General features: G+C 37.0%; 1 long non-coding RNA gene across 1 annotated transcript; it reads right to left on the bottom strand.

Annotated features, from left to right (window-relative positions):
• Positions 1-4,299: 4,299 nt before the first annotated feature.
• LOC115300828 lies at positions 4,300-9,866 on the bottom strand. The gene is made up of 3 exons (XR_003912874.1): positions 9,820-9,866; positions 9,154-9,293; positions 4,300-4,388 (listed from the first exon to the last, which is right to left on the bottom strand). It is a non-coding gene; the product is annotated as an uncharacterized LOC115300828 (long non-coding RNA).
• Positions 9,867-10,691: the final 825 nt, after the last annotated feature.

Here is a 10,691-nt window from a genome sequence, read left to right as displayed (position 1 = left end):
TCTGAGTTTGACTCCTCTTCCCCATATGTATATATATATATTTGTGCGTGTGTGTGTGATTCCATGCGGCATTTGCCTTTTTCTTTATGGTTTATTTCACTTAGCATAATGCCCTCCAGATTCATCCATGTTTTCCCAAATGCTAAATATCCTCCTTATTTTTTAAGGTTGACTAATATTCCATTGTTTACACATCACATTTTCTTTACCTATTAACCCATCAGTGGACACTTCCCATGACTTGGCTATTATAAACAATGCTGATGTTGAACATGGTGGTGCTACATAATATCTCTTCAACATTTTTTCATTTCCTTTGGTTTTATAACCAAGTGGGGTTGCTGGATCATATGGTAGTTCTATTTTTAATTTCTCAATGAACATCCATAGTGCTTTCCATAGCTGTTGTCTCATTTTACATTCCCATCAACAGTGCCCAAAAACTCGGTGTTTCAGAGGGAAGGTTTCTTCACATTCCAAACAGCATTTGTTATGTTTGCCTTTTTAAGTTTCTAAAATGTATTTAAGTAATCACTACACCTAATGTGAGGCTCAAACTCAGAACCCAGAAATCAAGAGTCCCATGTTCTTCTGACCCACCTAGGTAGGCACCCCTCTCTTGTCTTTTTGATAACAGATATCCTAATAGGTGTAAAGTAACATCTCATTGTGGTTTGGATTTACACTTCCCTGGTGATTAGAAATGCTGAGTACATTTACCAACACTTGTTTGGCCATCATTATATCTTCTTTAGAAAAGTTTTTTATTGAAGTCCTTTGGCAGATTTTAACTGCGTTATTTATTTTCATTGCTGTTGAATTACATGAGTTCCTTGTGTATCTTGGATATTAGCCTCCTATTGGATATGCAGTTTGCAAATATATTCTCCCATTCCATTGGTTATCTTTTCATTTTGTAGATGGTTTCTTTTGCTGTACAGAAGACTTAGTTTGATGGAGTCCTACTTGTTTATTTTTGCTTTTGTTGCTTTTGCTTTTAGTGTCATATCTAAATAATCATTGCCAAAACTAATGTTAAGTAGCTTACCTCCTCTGTTTTCTTCTAGGACTTCAATGTTTTCAGGTCTTACGTTCAAATCTTATATATATATATATATATATATATACATATATATACATATATACATATATGTATATATACACATATATGTATATATGTATATATGTATATATGTATATATGTATATATATGTGTATATATGTATATATGTGTGTGTGTATATATATATGCATGTATATATGTATATATGTATATGTATATATATATATGCATGTATATATGTATATATATGTATATATATGTATATATATGCATATATATGTATATATATGCATATATATGTATATATGTATATATATGTATATATGTATATACATGTATATGTATATATGTGTGTATATATATGTATATATATGTATATATATATAATTTTTTATGTTTGTTTATTATTGAGACAGACAGAAACAGAGCATGAGTAGGGGAGGGGCAGAGAGAGAGAGAGGGAGACACAGAATCCGAAGCAGGCTCCAGGTTCTGAGCTATCAGCATTGAACCCGACGCAGAGCTCAAACCCATGAACCATGAGATCACGACCTGAGCCAAATTTGGACGCTTAACTGACTTAGCCATCCAGGTGCCCCATTTGTATTCAAATCTTTTAGTTCATTTTGAGTTGAATTGTGTGAATGATGTTTCATTATTTTGCATCTGGTTATCCAGTTTTCCCAGCATCATTTATGGTAGAGACTATCCTTTCTATATTGTATATTCTTGGCCTCTTTGTCATAATTTAATTGACCACACATGTGTGGATTTATTTCTGGCTGTCTTTTGATCCGTTGACTTATGTGTCTCTTTATGCCAATATCATATTTAAAAAATTTTTATTTTAGTTAATATAGTGAAAACACTGGTTTTAGGAGTAGAATTCAGTGATTCATCACTTATATGTAACACCCAGCACTCATCACAAGTGCTCTCCTTAATATGCATCCCCCATCTAACCAATCTCCCACCCATCGCCCTCCATCAATGCTCAGTTGTTTTCTCTGTCATCGAGTCTTTTGTGTTTTTTTCCCCTCTCTCTCCTCTTTTCCCCTGGTTCACATATGTTCATCTGTTTCATTTCTTAAATTCCACAAATGAGTGAAATCATATTTGTCTTTCTCTGATTGACTTATTTTGCTTAGCATAATATATTCTAGCTCCATCCACATCATTGCAGATGGCAAGATTTCATTCTTTTGATGACTGAGTAATATTTCATTTTATATATATATGCCACATCTTCTTTATTCATTGGCCAATGGACATTTGGGCTCTGTTTGTTGTTTGGCTATTGTTAATAATGATGCTATAAACATTGGGGTTTGAGCCTGTATTTTTGTATCATTTGGATAAATACCTACAATGCAATTACTGGATCTTAAGGTAGTTCTATTTTTAGATTTTTGAGGAACCTGCATACTGTTCTCCAGTGTGGCTATACCAGTTTGCATCCCCAGCAACAATGTAAGATGGTTCCTCTTTCTCCACATCTTCATCAATACCTGTTATTGCTTATTATTAATCTTAGCCATTCTGACAAGTGGTATCTCATTGTGGTTTTAATTTCTATTACCCTAATGATGAATGATGTTGAGCATCTTTTCATGTGTCTGTTAGCCATCTGGATCTGGATGTCTTCTCTGTTAAAGCGTATATTCATGCCTCCTGCCCATTTCTTAACTGGGTTGTTTTTTGGGTATTGAGTTTGTTAAATTCTTTATAGATTTTGGATACTAACCCTTTATCAGATATGTCATTTGCAAACATCTCTCATTCCATAGGCTGCCTTTTGGTTTTGTTGATTGTTTCCTTTGTTGTGCAGATGCTTTTTATCTTGAAAAAAGAAGTCCCAATTTCTCATGTTTGCTTTGATTTTCCTTGCTTTGGGGGACATGTCCGGTAAGAAGTTGCTGTGACTGAGGTCATAGAGGTTGCTGTCTTTGTTATCCTCTAGAGTTTTAGTAGTTTCATTTAGGTCTTTCATCCATTTTGAATTTTTTTGTGTGTGTATGGTGTAGGAAAGTGATCCAGTTTCATTTCTTCCACATCACCAACCAGTTTTTCCAACACCATTTGTTGAAGAGACTATCTTTTTTCCATTGGGTATTATTTCTTGCTTTGTCAAAGATTAGATGACCATATATACTATAGATTTTGTAATATAGTTTGAAATCAAGAAGTGTGAAGCTTCTGGCTTTGTTTTCTTTCTAATATTGCTTGGATGTTTTGGATTATGTGATTTCATAAAAATTTTAGGATTATTTTTCTACTTCCCTGAGAAATGACACTAGAATTTTGATAGGGATTGCATTGAATCTGTAGATCATTTTAGGTAGTGTGGACATTTTAACCATATTACTAATTCTTCTAATCCATGAACAAGGACTACCTTTCCATTATTTGCATCCTCTTAAATTTCTTTCAGCAACTTATTATAATCTTCTTTGTATAAATCTTTTACCTCCTTGGTAAAATTTATTTCTAAATTTTATGGGTTTTTTTGTACAACTGTGAATGAGATTGTTTTCCTAATTTCTTTCTCTTTCTGAGAAAGAATTATTGGTGTATAAAATTGCAACTAATTGTTGTATATTGACTTTTGTATCCTGCAACTTTATGGAATTTGTTTATTAGTTCTAGCAGCTTTTTGGTGGACTTTTTATGGTTTTCTATATAATATGTTGTCTGCAAATAGAGACAAATTTACTTTTTCCTTTCTGATTTGGATACTTTTTATTTTTCCTTCCTAACTGCTCTTCTACTACTATGTTGACTAAAAGTGGTGAGAGTGGGCATATCTGGCCTGTTCTTGATCTTAGAGGAAAAGCTTTCAGCTTTGAACTAAGTATGCCCTTACCTGTGAACTTACCATCTATAGTCTTCATTATACTGAGGAACATTCTTTCTATAGCCAGTTTGTTGAGAGTATTTCATCATGAAAGGGTGTTAAATTGTGCCAAATGCTTTTTCTGGGTCAATTAAGATGATAGCATGATTTTTATCCTTCATTTTATTATTGCGGTGTTTCACATTTGTTGATTTGTGGGTGTTGAACCATCCTTACATCCCTGGAATAAATCCCACTTGATCATGATGTATGACCCTTTGAATGTATTGCTGAATTCAGTTTGCTAGTATTTTGTAGAGGATATTTTGTCTATTTTCATCAAGGATATTGTTCCTTAATTTTTCTTCCTTGTAGTGTCCTTGTCTGGCCTTGATAGCAGGGAAATGCTGTCTGAGGCCAGACATTATATGACATTAAACGCCATGATGAAGAGAAACCCAAATGTGGATAAAGGGATATTGATGACAACAACTGTGAAGAAAAAGGGGAAGTATAAAAAATGATTCTAGGGCACCTGGGTGACTCAGTAAGTTAAGCATCCAACTTTTAATTTCAGTTCAGGTAAGGATTCCAGGGTCATGGAATTGAGCCCCCCCACCCGCCCCATTGGGCTCCCCCCTGCTGAGCATGGAGCTTGCTTAGGATTCTCTCTCTCCCTATCTCTCTCTCTCTCTCTCTCTCTCTCTCTCTCTCTCTCTCTAACCTTTCCCGGTTCATGTTCTCTATCTCTCAAAACAAACAAACCTAAAAAAAAGGCAAGAAGGGGAGGGGAAGAGCTCAATTATTTAACAAACTAAGTTGGAGATACCAGCTATAAATCTACATGCAAAGACCCAAAGGCAGTTGAAATTTAGTAGATCTTTGAGAAACAAGGGAGCCAGGAAGAGACATATTTAGAAGTCGTCTGCTCAGATAGCATAGCCAAATCTAGGAGGCTGCAAAAGGAGTGAGCAAAGAAACACAAGAGTGGACGAGAGGTGTGTTTGGAATTTTAAGGTGACTACCTGACGAGAGTAAAGAGATCACATTTTATAAGTAATACAAACCAATGTGGGATTTTAGTGAGGTTGACAATTAGGAGTTTGACTTTCAAATAATACATTTATAGTAAAAAATAGATTAGATTTCTTTTGAATTCTTACATTTTATTTTCATACAAGGTATACAAGAATATACTTATCTCGAAAAATTTTCAAACAAAACAAAACTATGTAAAATAAAAAGGAAAAGGTTTTCTCTTCCTTTCCTTGCAGCTCATCCCAATGATAACAACTTGGGATGTATCCTTATGTAAAAATACCTGAGATATTTATAACTTTTTATTTTGAAATAAATAACACAATATGTTGCTAAACTAGGACAGTGAGTTCCTATAGATCTTTCACCTAGCTCCTCTCAGTAATAACATCATGCACAGACATAGTATGATATCAAAACCAAGAAATTTACATTAATAAATTATTAATTAAATTACAGAAATTTCCCAGATTTTACCAGTTTTTACATGATGTTTAAAAAAACATCTACTTATGTATTTTGAAAGGGGGAAGAGGCAAAGACAGAGAAAGAGAGAGGGAGAATCCCAACCAGGTTCCACATTGTCAGTGCAGAGCCTACATAACACAGGGCTCAACCTCACAAACCAAGATCATTACTTGAACCAAAATCAAGAGTTGGGCACTTAACCACTACATGAACTTTTAAAAATAATGTGTGTGTGTGTGTGTGTGTGTGTGTGTGTGTTTGTACATTTGAAATGTTACCACATGTCTAGATTTTTAAATGGCTTCAATAAAAATTATTAGATGTAAAAACACTTTTGTAACCAATAGTATTAAAGATTGAGGGTAGATTAATGGGCTTGCTCAGAGCACATGGGCATTTACTATGCCCTAGCAGAAGTGGGCTATTGGGGTGAACAGGTTGCATAGGAAAGATCTATATGATAAAGAGCACACTGGATGGACCATATCCAAAAGATAATCATGTCAGATTGTGGCAGGAGGTCCAACCAGTTGGACTGTGTTGCCAGTTGAAAGGCTAAAGGATGGCAACAAGATAGTGTAGCTATGAAGGAGAGGGACCAAATGACCTGACCGACAAGGGTTTGGAGAAGAAATGAGGCTGGAGGTCAGGGGAACTACATTGGTGATGACTGGAAGGAGAAGACATTGAAGGTATAGAAGAAAAAGAGATAAATTGGTTGATATAATAGAGAGATTCTTTTGTGCCCCAGCCCTGAGAATGCTGACCAGGGTGTGTAAATGTGAGAACAGGAATGATGAAATTAAATCATTAGGCTGTGATCTCACAGTTGATGCTCAGTCTGTATCAGGCAGAGGTATCTAACTCGTAGAGTGGTGAAGATTAAGTCATTAATGCTAAGAATAGTGCCTAAATCATAGGGAATGATCAACAAATATTAGCCATTATCATCATCAGAGGAGGAGGAGGAGGAGAAGCTGAACCATGAACCATACATATCTTGTGAATCTAGAGGAAACCCTGCATTATGAATGTTTCCTTTGTTTGTAGAATTTATTTGTAAATTAAGTTAATAAAGGAAATATTCAGACTATATTATGTATCCAGAATCTAGGTGGAAACAGCTGGTGGGAGCCACCCAAGGAGAGCAGGAATGGTGCCCTTGACCATGAACAGGAGTTCAGAAGATTTAATTTTCATGGGTAAATGATGTGCTCTGTGTTAAGGGTGAAGTGACAGTTAAGATATTCCTGCTGAGTGTGTCCAGTAGGCAATTGAAGGCAGGAAACAGAAGCTCAATGATTAATGAGGATTTGCTTTGATTGAAGATGGTGCTGGAAATGTAAATGTGGGAATCATTAACATAGATGTGATGTTTAAAGCTATGAGAATAGATGGGCTCTCCAGAGTGAGAGTTTAAGGAACAAAAAGCAGAAAGAAGACTGGATTCTTGGAAGGCCCACTGCTGTGGGGAAGGGGGGAGGAGAAGAGAGCCAGTGATGGAAAGAAAGAAGAGATCCAGGGATGAAGGTCAGAGAAAGCCAGTGGAAGACATGGCCAAGGTCAAGCAAGAGCATGAGCTATGTCCTTGCAGCTGAGCAATGAAAGAGGCTAGACATCAAGAGGGCATGATTGATCAAGTAATAAAAAAAAATCATTGGAGAGCTTTAAGAAATTGCCATGAAGATTTATTGCTGTGTGTATAAAATGATATTTCATTTTGTTTTGCTTGTATTTTAGATACACATCTACAGTTTATATAGGGGAAGGGGAATCCAGTTCAACCCAGGGTTGCCATTTGTTGGCTATGAAGTTCTTGGGAAAGTGGCTTGACCTCTCTGAATCTGTTTTATCATCAGTAGGATAAGAATATTAATACAAGCTTTAGGTGCCTGGGTGGCTTAGTCGGTTGAGCATCCGACTTTGGCTCAGGCCATGATCTCACAGTTCATGGGTTCGAGCCTGGCATTGGGTTCTGTTCTGACAGCTCAGAGCCTTGAGCCTGCTTCCAATTCTGTATGTCTCTCTGTCTCTGCCCCTCCCCTGCTCATGATCTGTCTCTCTGACTCTCAAAAATAAATAAATGTTTAATAATTTTTAGAAAATAATATTAATACAAGCTATATATAATTGGCTTGAGGATTAAGTAAAATAATTCAAATGCAGTTGGCTTGAGAAACAAATAAAATAATTCACATAAAGCTCTAGATATAAGTAAATAAAATAATTCACATAAAGCACACAACATATGCATATATGTCAGGCATGATCTGACATATACTGACTTATATATATAGCTATATAGATATAAATTTATGTACATACATAACAAAAATACACACCATCATTTTAACCAGAGCTGCTTGAAGTAAGTGAGGTTTTGAAATACTTAGGGGGGTGGTGTATTATCAGGAAGGAGTCTTTGAGAGAATAATACCTTGTAAATCTGCTGTGAAAATTAAATAAGAGAATGTGTACAAAGTGTTCACAAAAACAGTACGTGTGGTTAGTCACTAAGTGAACATTTCTGTCTTAATTTCATAAATGTATCTGCTCATTAAATGTAAAATATAGAAGACGGGGGAAAGCCTTCTTTAATACAGAATACTCTTTAATATTTCCTAATAAACTATAGTTTTCTGTTTACAGAGGTCTTTGCCACTGATGGGTAGGGAATCACATTTTACCCTCTGTTCCAGCTGATTAATGCTGCATAACAAATGGCCCTAAAATTTAGTGAATGAAAACCACAACAGCGTTACTTTGCTCACAAATCTGAATTGAGTCATGATCAGAAGGGACAGCTTCACTTCACTCCAGAGCAGCCAGGATGGCCCAGAGGCAGAGTTGGGAATATTGTGAAGACTCATGCACTTGCATGATGGGCAGGTGTTGCTGGCTCTAGGCTGGGACCTCCTGTGGACTGTCCATGTGGTCTTTTCTTCATGGTGTGGTGGTTGGTTTCCAAGGGTGAGTGTACCAAGGGGACCAGGCAGAAGCCAAATCATTGTTCTGTTTCAGCTTCAGAAGACATATGGTGTCATTGAATAAAGGAAAAACTTTTGTGCTTAATATGCAAACAGGGCTTTGAGTACAACCCCTCTCTTCATTTGCTGCTCGGTTGCTGTTCTTAAACCCTTCCCCTATGGGAAATCTGAAACTGCCATCAGCTGAGGCATTAATGACAGACTTTAGTCTGTGCTACTATCTGCACATGTGTGGATAGATGATAGATACATACATGTGTGCATGAAATCATACATACATACACAGTTTTGCCAAAATAATTTATGAGGAAGAATGTTCTACTCAATCCTTGGACCTCAAATCTTACTCTATACCTCCATGTCAATCATAATGTCCAGTCTAATGGGCCCCTTGCCATGATCTCTCCTGGTTCCTTGACTTTCCATCTGCTGTACCTAGAATATTCTTAAATTTTGTTCACCTGTGCCCAGCACCTGCATTGCCTTCTTACAATGTATCCCCACTAGCCTTCCAGGGCATATCTGCTCTATTGACTGTCCAGGGTCTTTCTTGCCCCCTCATCTTGAAGAAGTTTGTAGTATAAGACTATATAAAGAAGTTCTGTTGCCTAATAGACTATATGAAAATATGAAGCTAGCAGATTGGACATAGAGGCTGAATATACATCAATCACACTCCCTCATGGGATGCAGTTTGACACTGCAGGAAGAACATGGTCTTAGCAATCAGAAGACCCAATTTAACCAGTAGCACCATCACTTACTAGCTCTGCATCCTAGGCAAGTTGCTTAATCCTTTGGAACCCCTTTCTCTTCTAATGCCATGTCACCCCAGACAGCTTGATCCTGCAAAGTCCTCTGTCTTCTATAGCTGGGAATGTGCTTCTGGCACATCATATCTGCTCTTTGCAGCCACAGAGAGAGGGAAAGGATAAGTTGTTAACTCTAACATATTCACAATGCTGTTTGTAGACATATGCACAGATATATAGGGAAATCATCTAGGGTAAGTTGTGATTCATTATATGAATATTTTCTGATTGTTGAATTAATCTGCTGGCTTACTCAAATCGAAGTTTACTTCTTTAGAAAAAGAAATGGAGCTAAGTTTTTGTTTATGTAGCTCATGTTCAGCTAGTACTAAGTCCCCAGGGTATCATATATTGCCATAGACACAGTGAAGCCTCAAGTGAGAAAGGTTCAAGAACACCAATCCACTGGGGATTCTGATATTTCAAGTCCTTAAAAGAAGGATGTTTCAGAATTCTGCCCACATCCTTGCCTATCTCAGATAGGAGGAGATGGGGTCTTCAGGAGAAGCGAGATGGCTCCTGTTAGACCCTCCCTCCTAAACTCTCCCTCAAACACATAATGGAAACTATTTGGAAGAGGCAGGGATTCTGTATGCCTTTGGGCAAGTTCTTCCCTACCTGGCACTTCTGGAAAGGGAGGTGATGAAGCAATCCAGCTCTTAATCCATTCACAGTGTACCTTGGTCCAGGGCTGTACCTTCTAAAGAAAACAAGAAGTTAGAAGCATTGCCCATAGGCTAGTGAAAAAGCCCAGGGAATGACACCAGCATAAAAGGAATTGCACTATTTATGTTCACACATGAGAATGTACATTAAGACTTGCAGTCAGTTTGCAAATGACTCTAAAGTCTAGATAGAACTTGTCCTAGGGCTATTAACCCATGGCCTTCATGGTTTGACTGTATAGAAGTCTTACATTACATCTACATTACATTGTTTTTAAGAGCTGTCAATTTTTATATGCTCAGCTGGATAATACCTCCTGAAAGATCTCGGAGCAGGGGTGCTCAGCAACTGGTCCTTTTGCTTTCTCATCTTTTCCAGCCTCCTTGCAGTTAGATAGGACCTCATGACAATTCCTGGCCAATGACAAGTAAGAAATGGTGTGATTTTGGAAAAATCAAAAAAGAACAAGCAAGAGACTCTAGAAGTCTCAGAGCACTATTTGAACCAGCTATTTGGTGACCAGCTACCCTGCTTTGCCTGGGACTGTGTGCTTTGCTGGATATGGGGCTTTCAGAGTTAAAATAGAACAGGTTATTTACCCTAAAGATAGCCCTACCCACGTGGCTGTGGACAGTCTAGGTAGAATAGAACCTCCATGATGCACAAGAGTCATGATGCAGAAGGGAGAAATGGGCTTTTGTTGTGATAAGCTACTGAGTCTTTGAGATTACTTTTTACATAACATAGCATACCTTGTTTATCCTGAGTAGTAAACACAACATTCCCATTGAATGAACTGATCTCCTACCTTCTGGATCATTTCC

Source organism: Suricata suricatta, chromosome 9 (assembly GCF_006229205.1).
Source record: "Suricata suricatta isolate VVHF042 chromosome 9, meerkat_22Aug2017_6uvM2_HiC, whole genome shotgun sequence".
Classification (NCBI taxonomy): domain Eukaryota; kingdom Metazoa; phylum Chordata; class Mammalia; order Carnivora; family Herpestidae; genus Suricata; species Suricata suricatta.
Note: the sequence above shows the minus strand (reverse complement) of the source record. Positions and strands in the feature narration are given on the sequence as shown.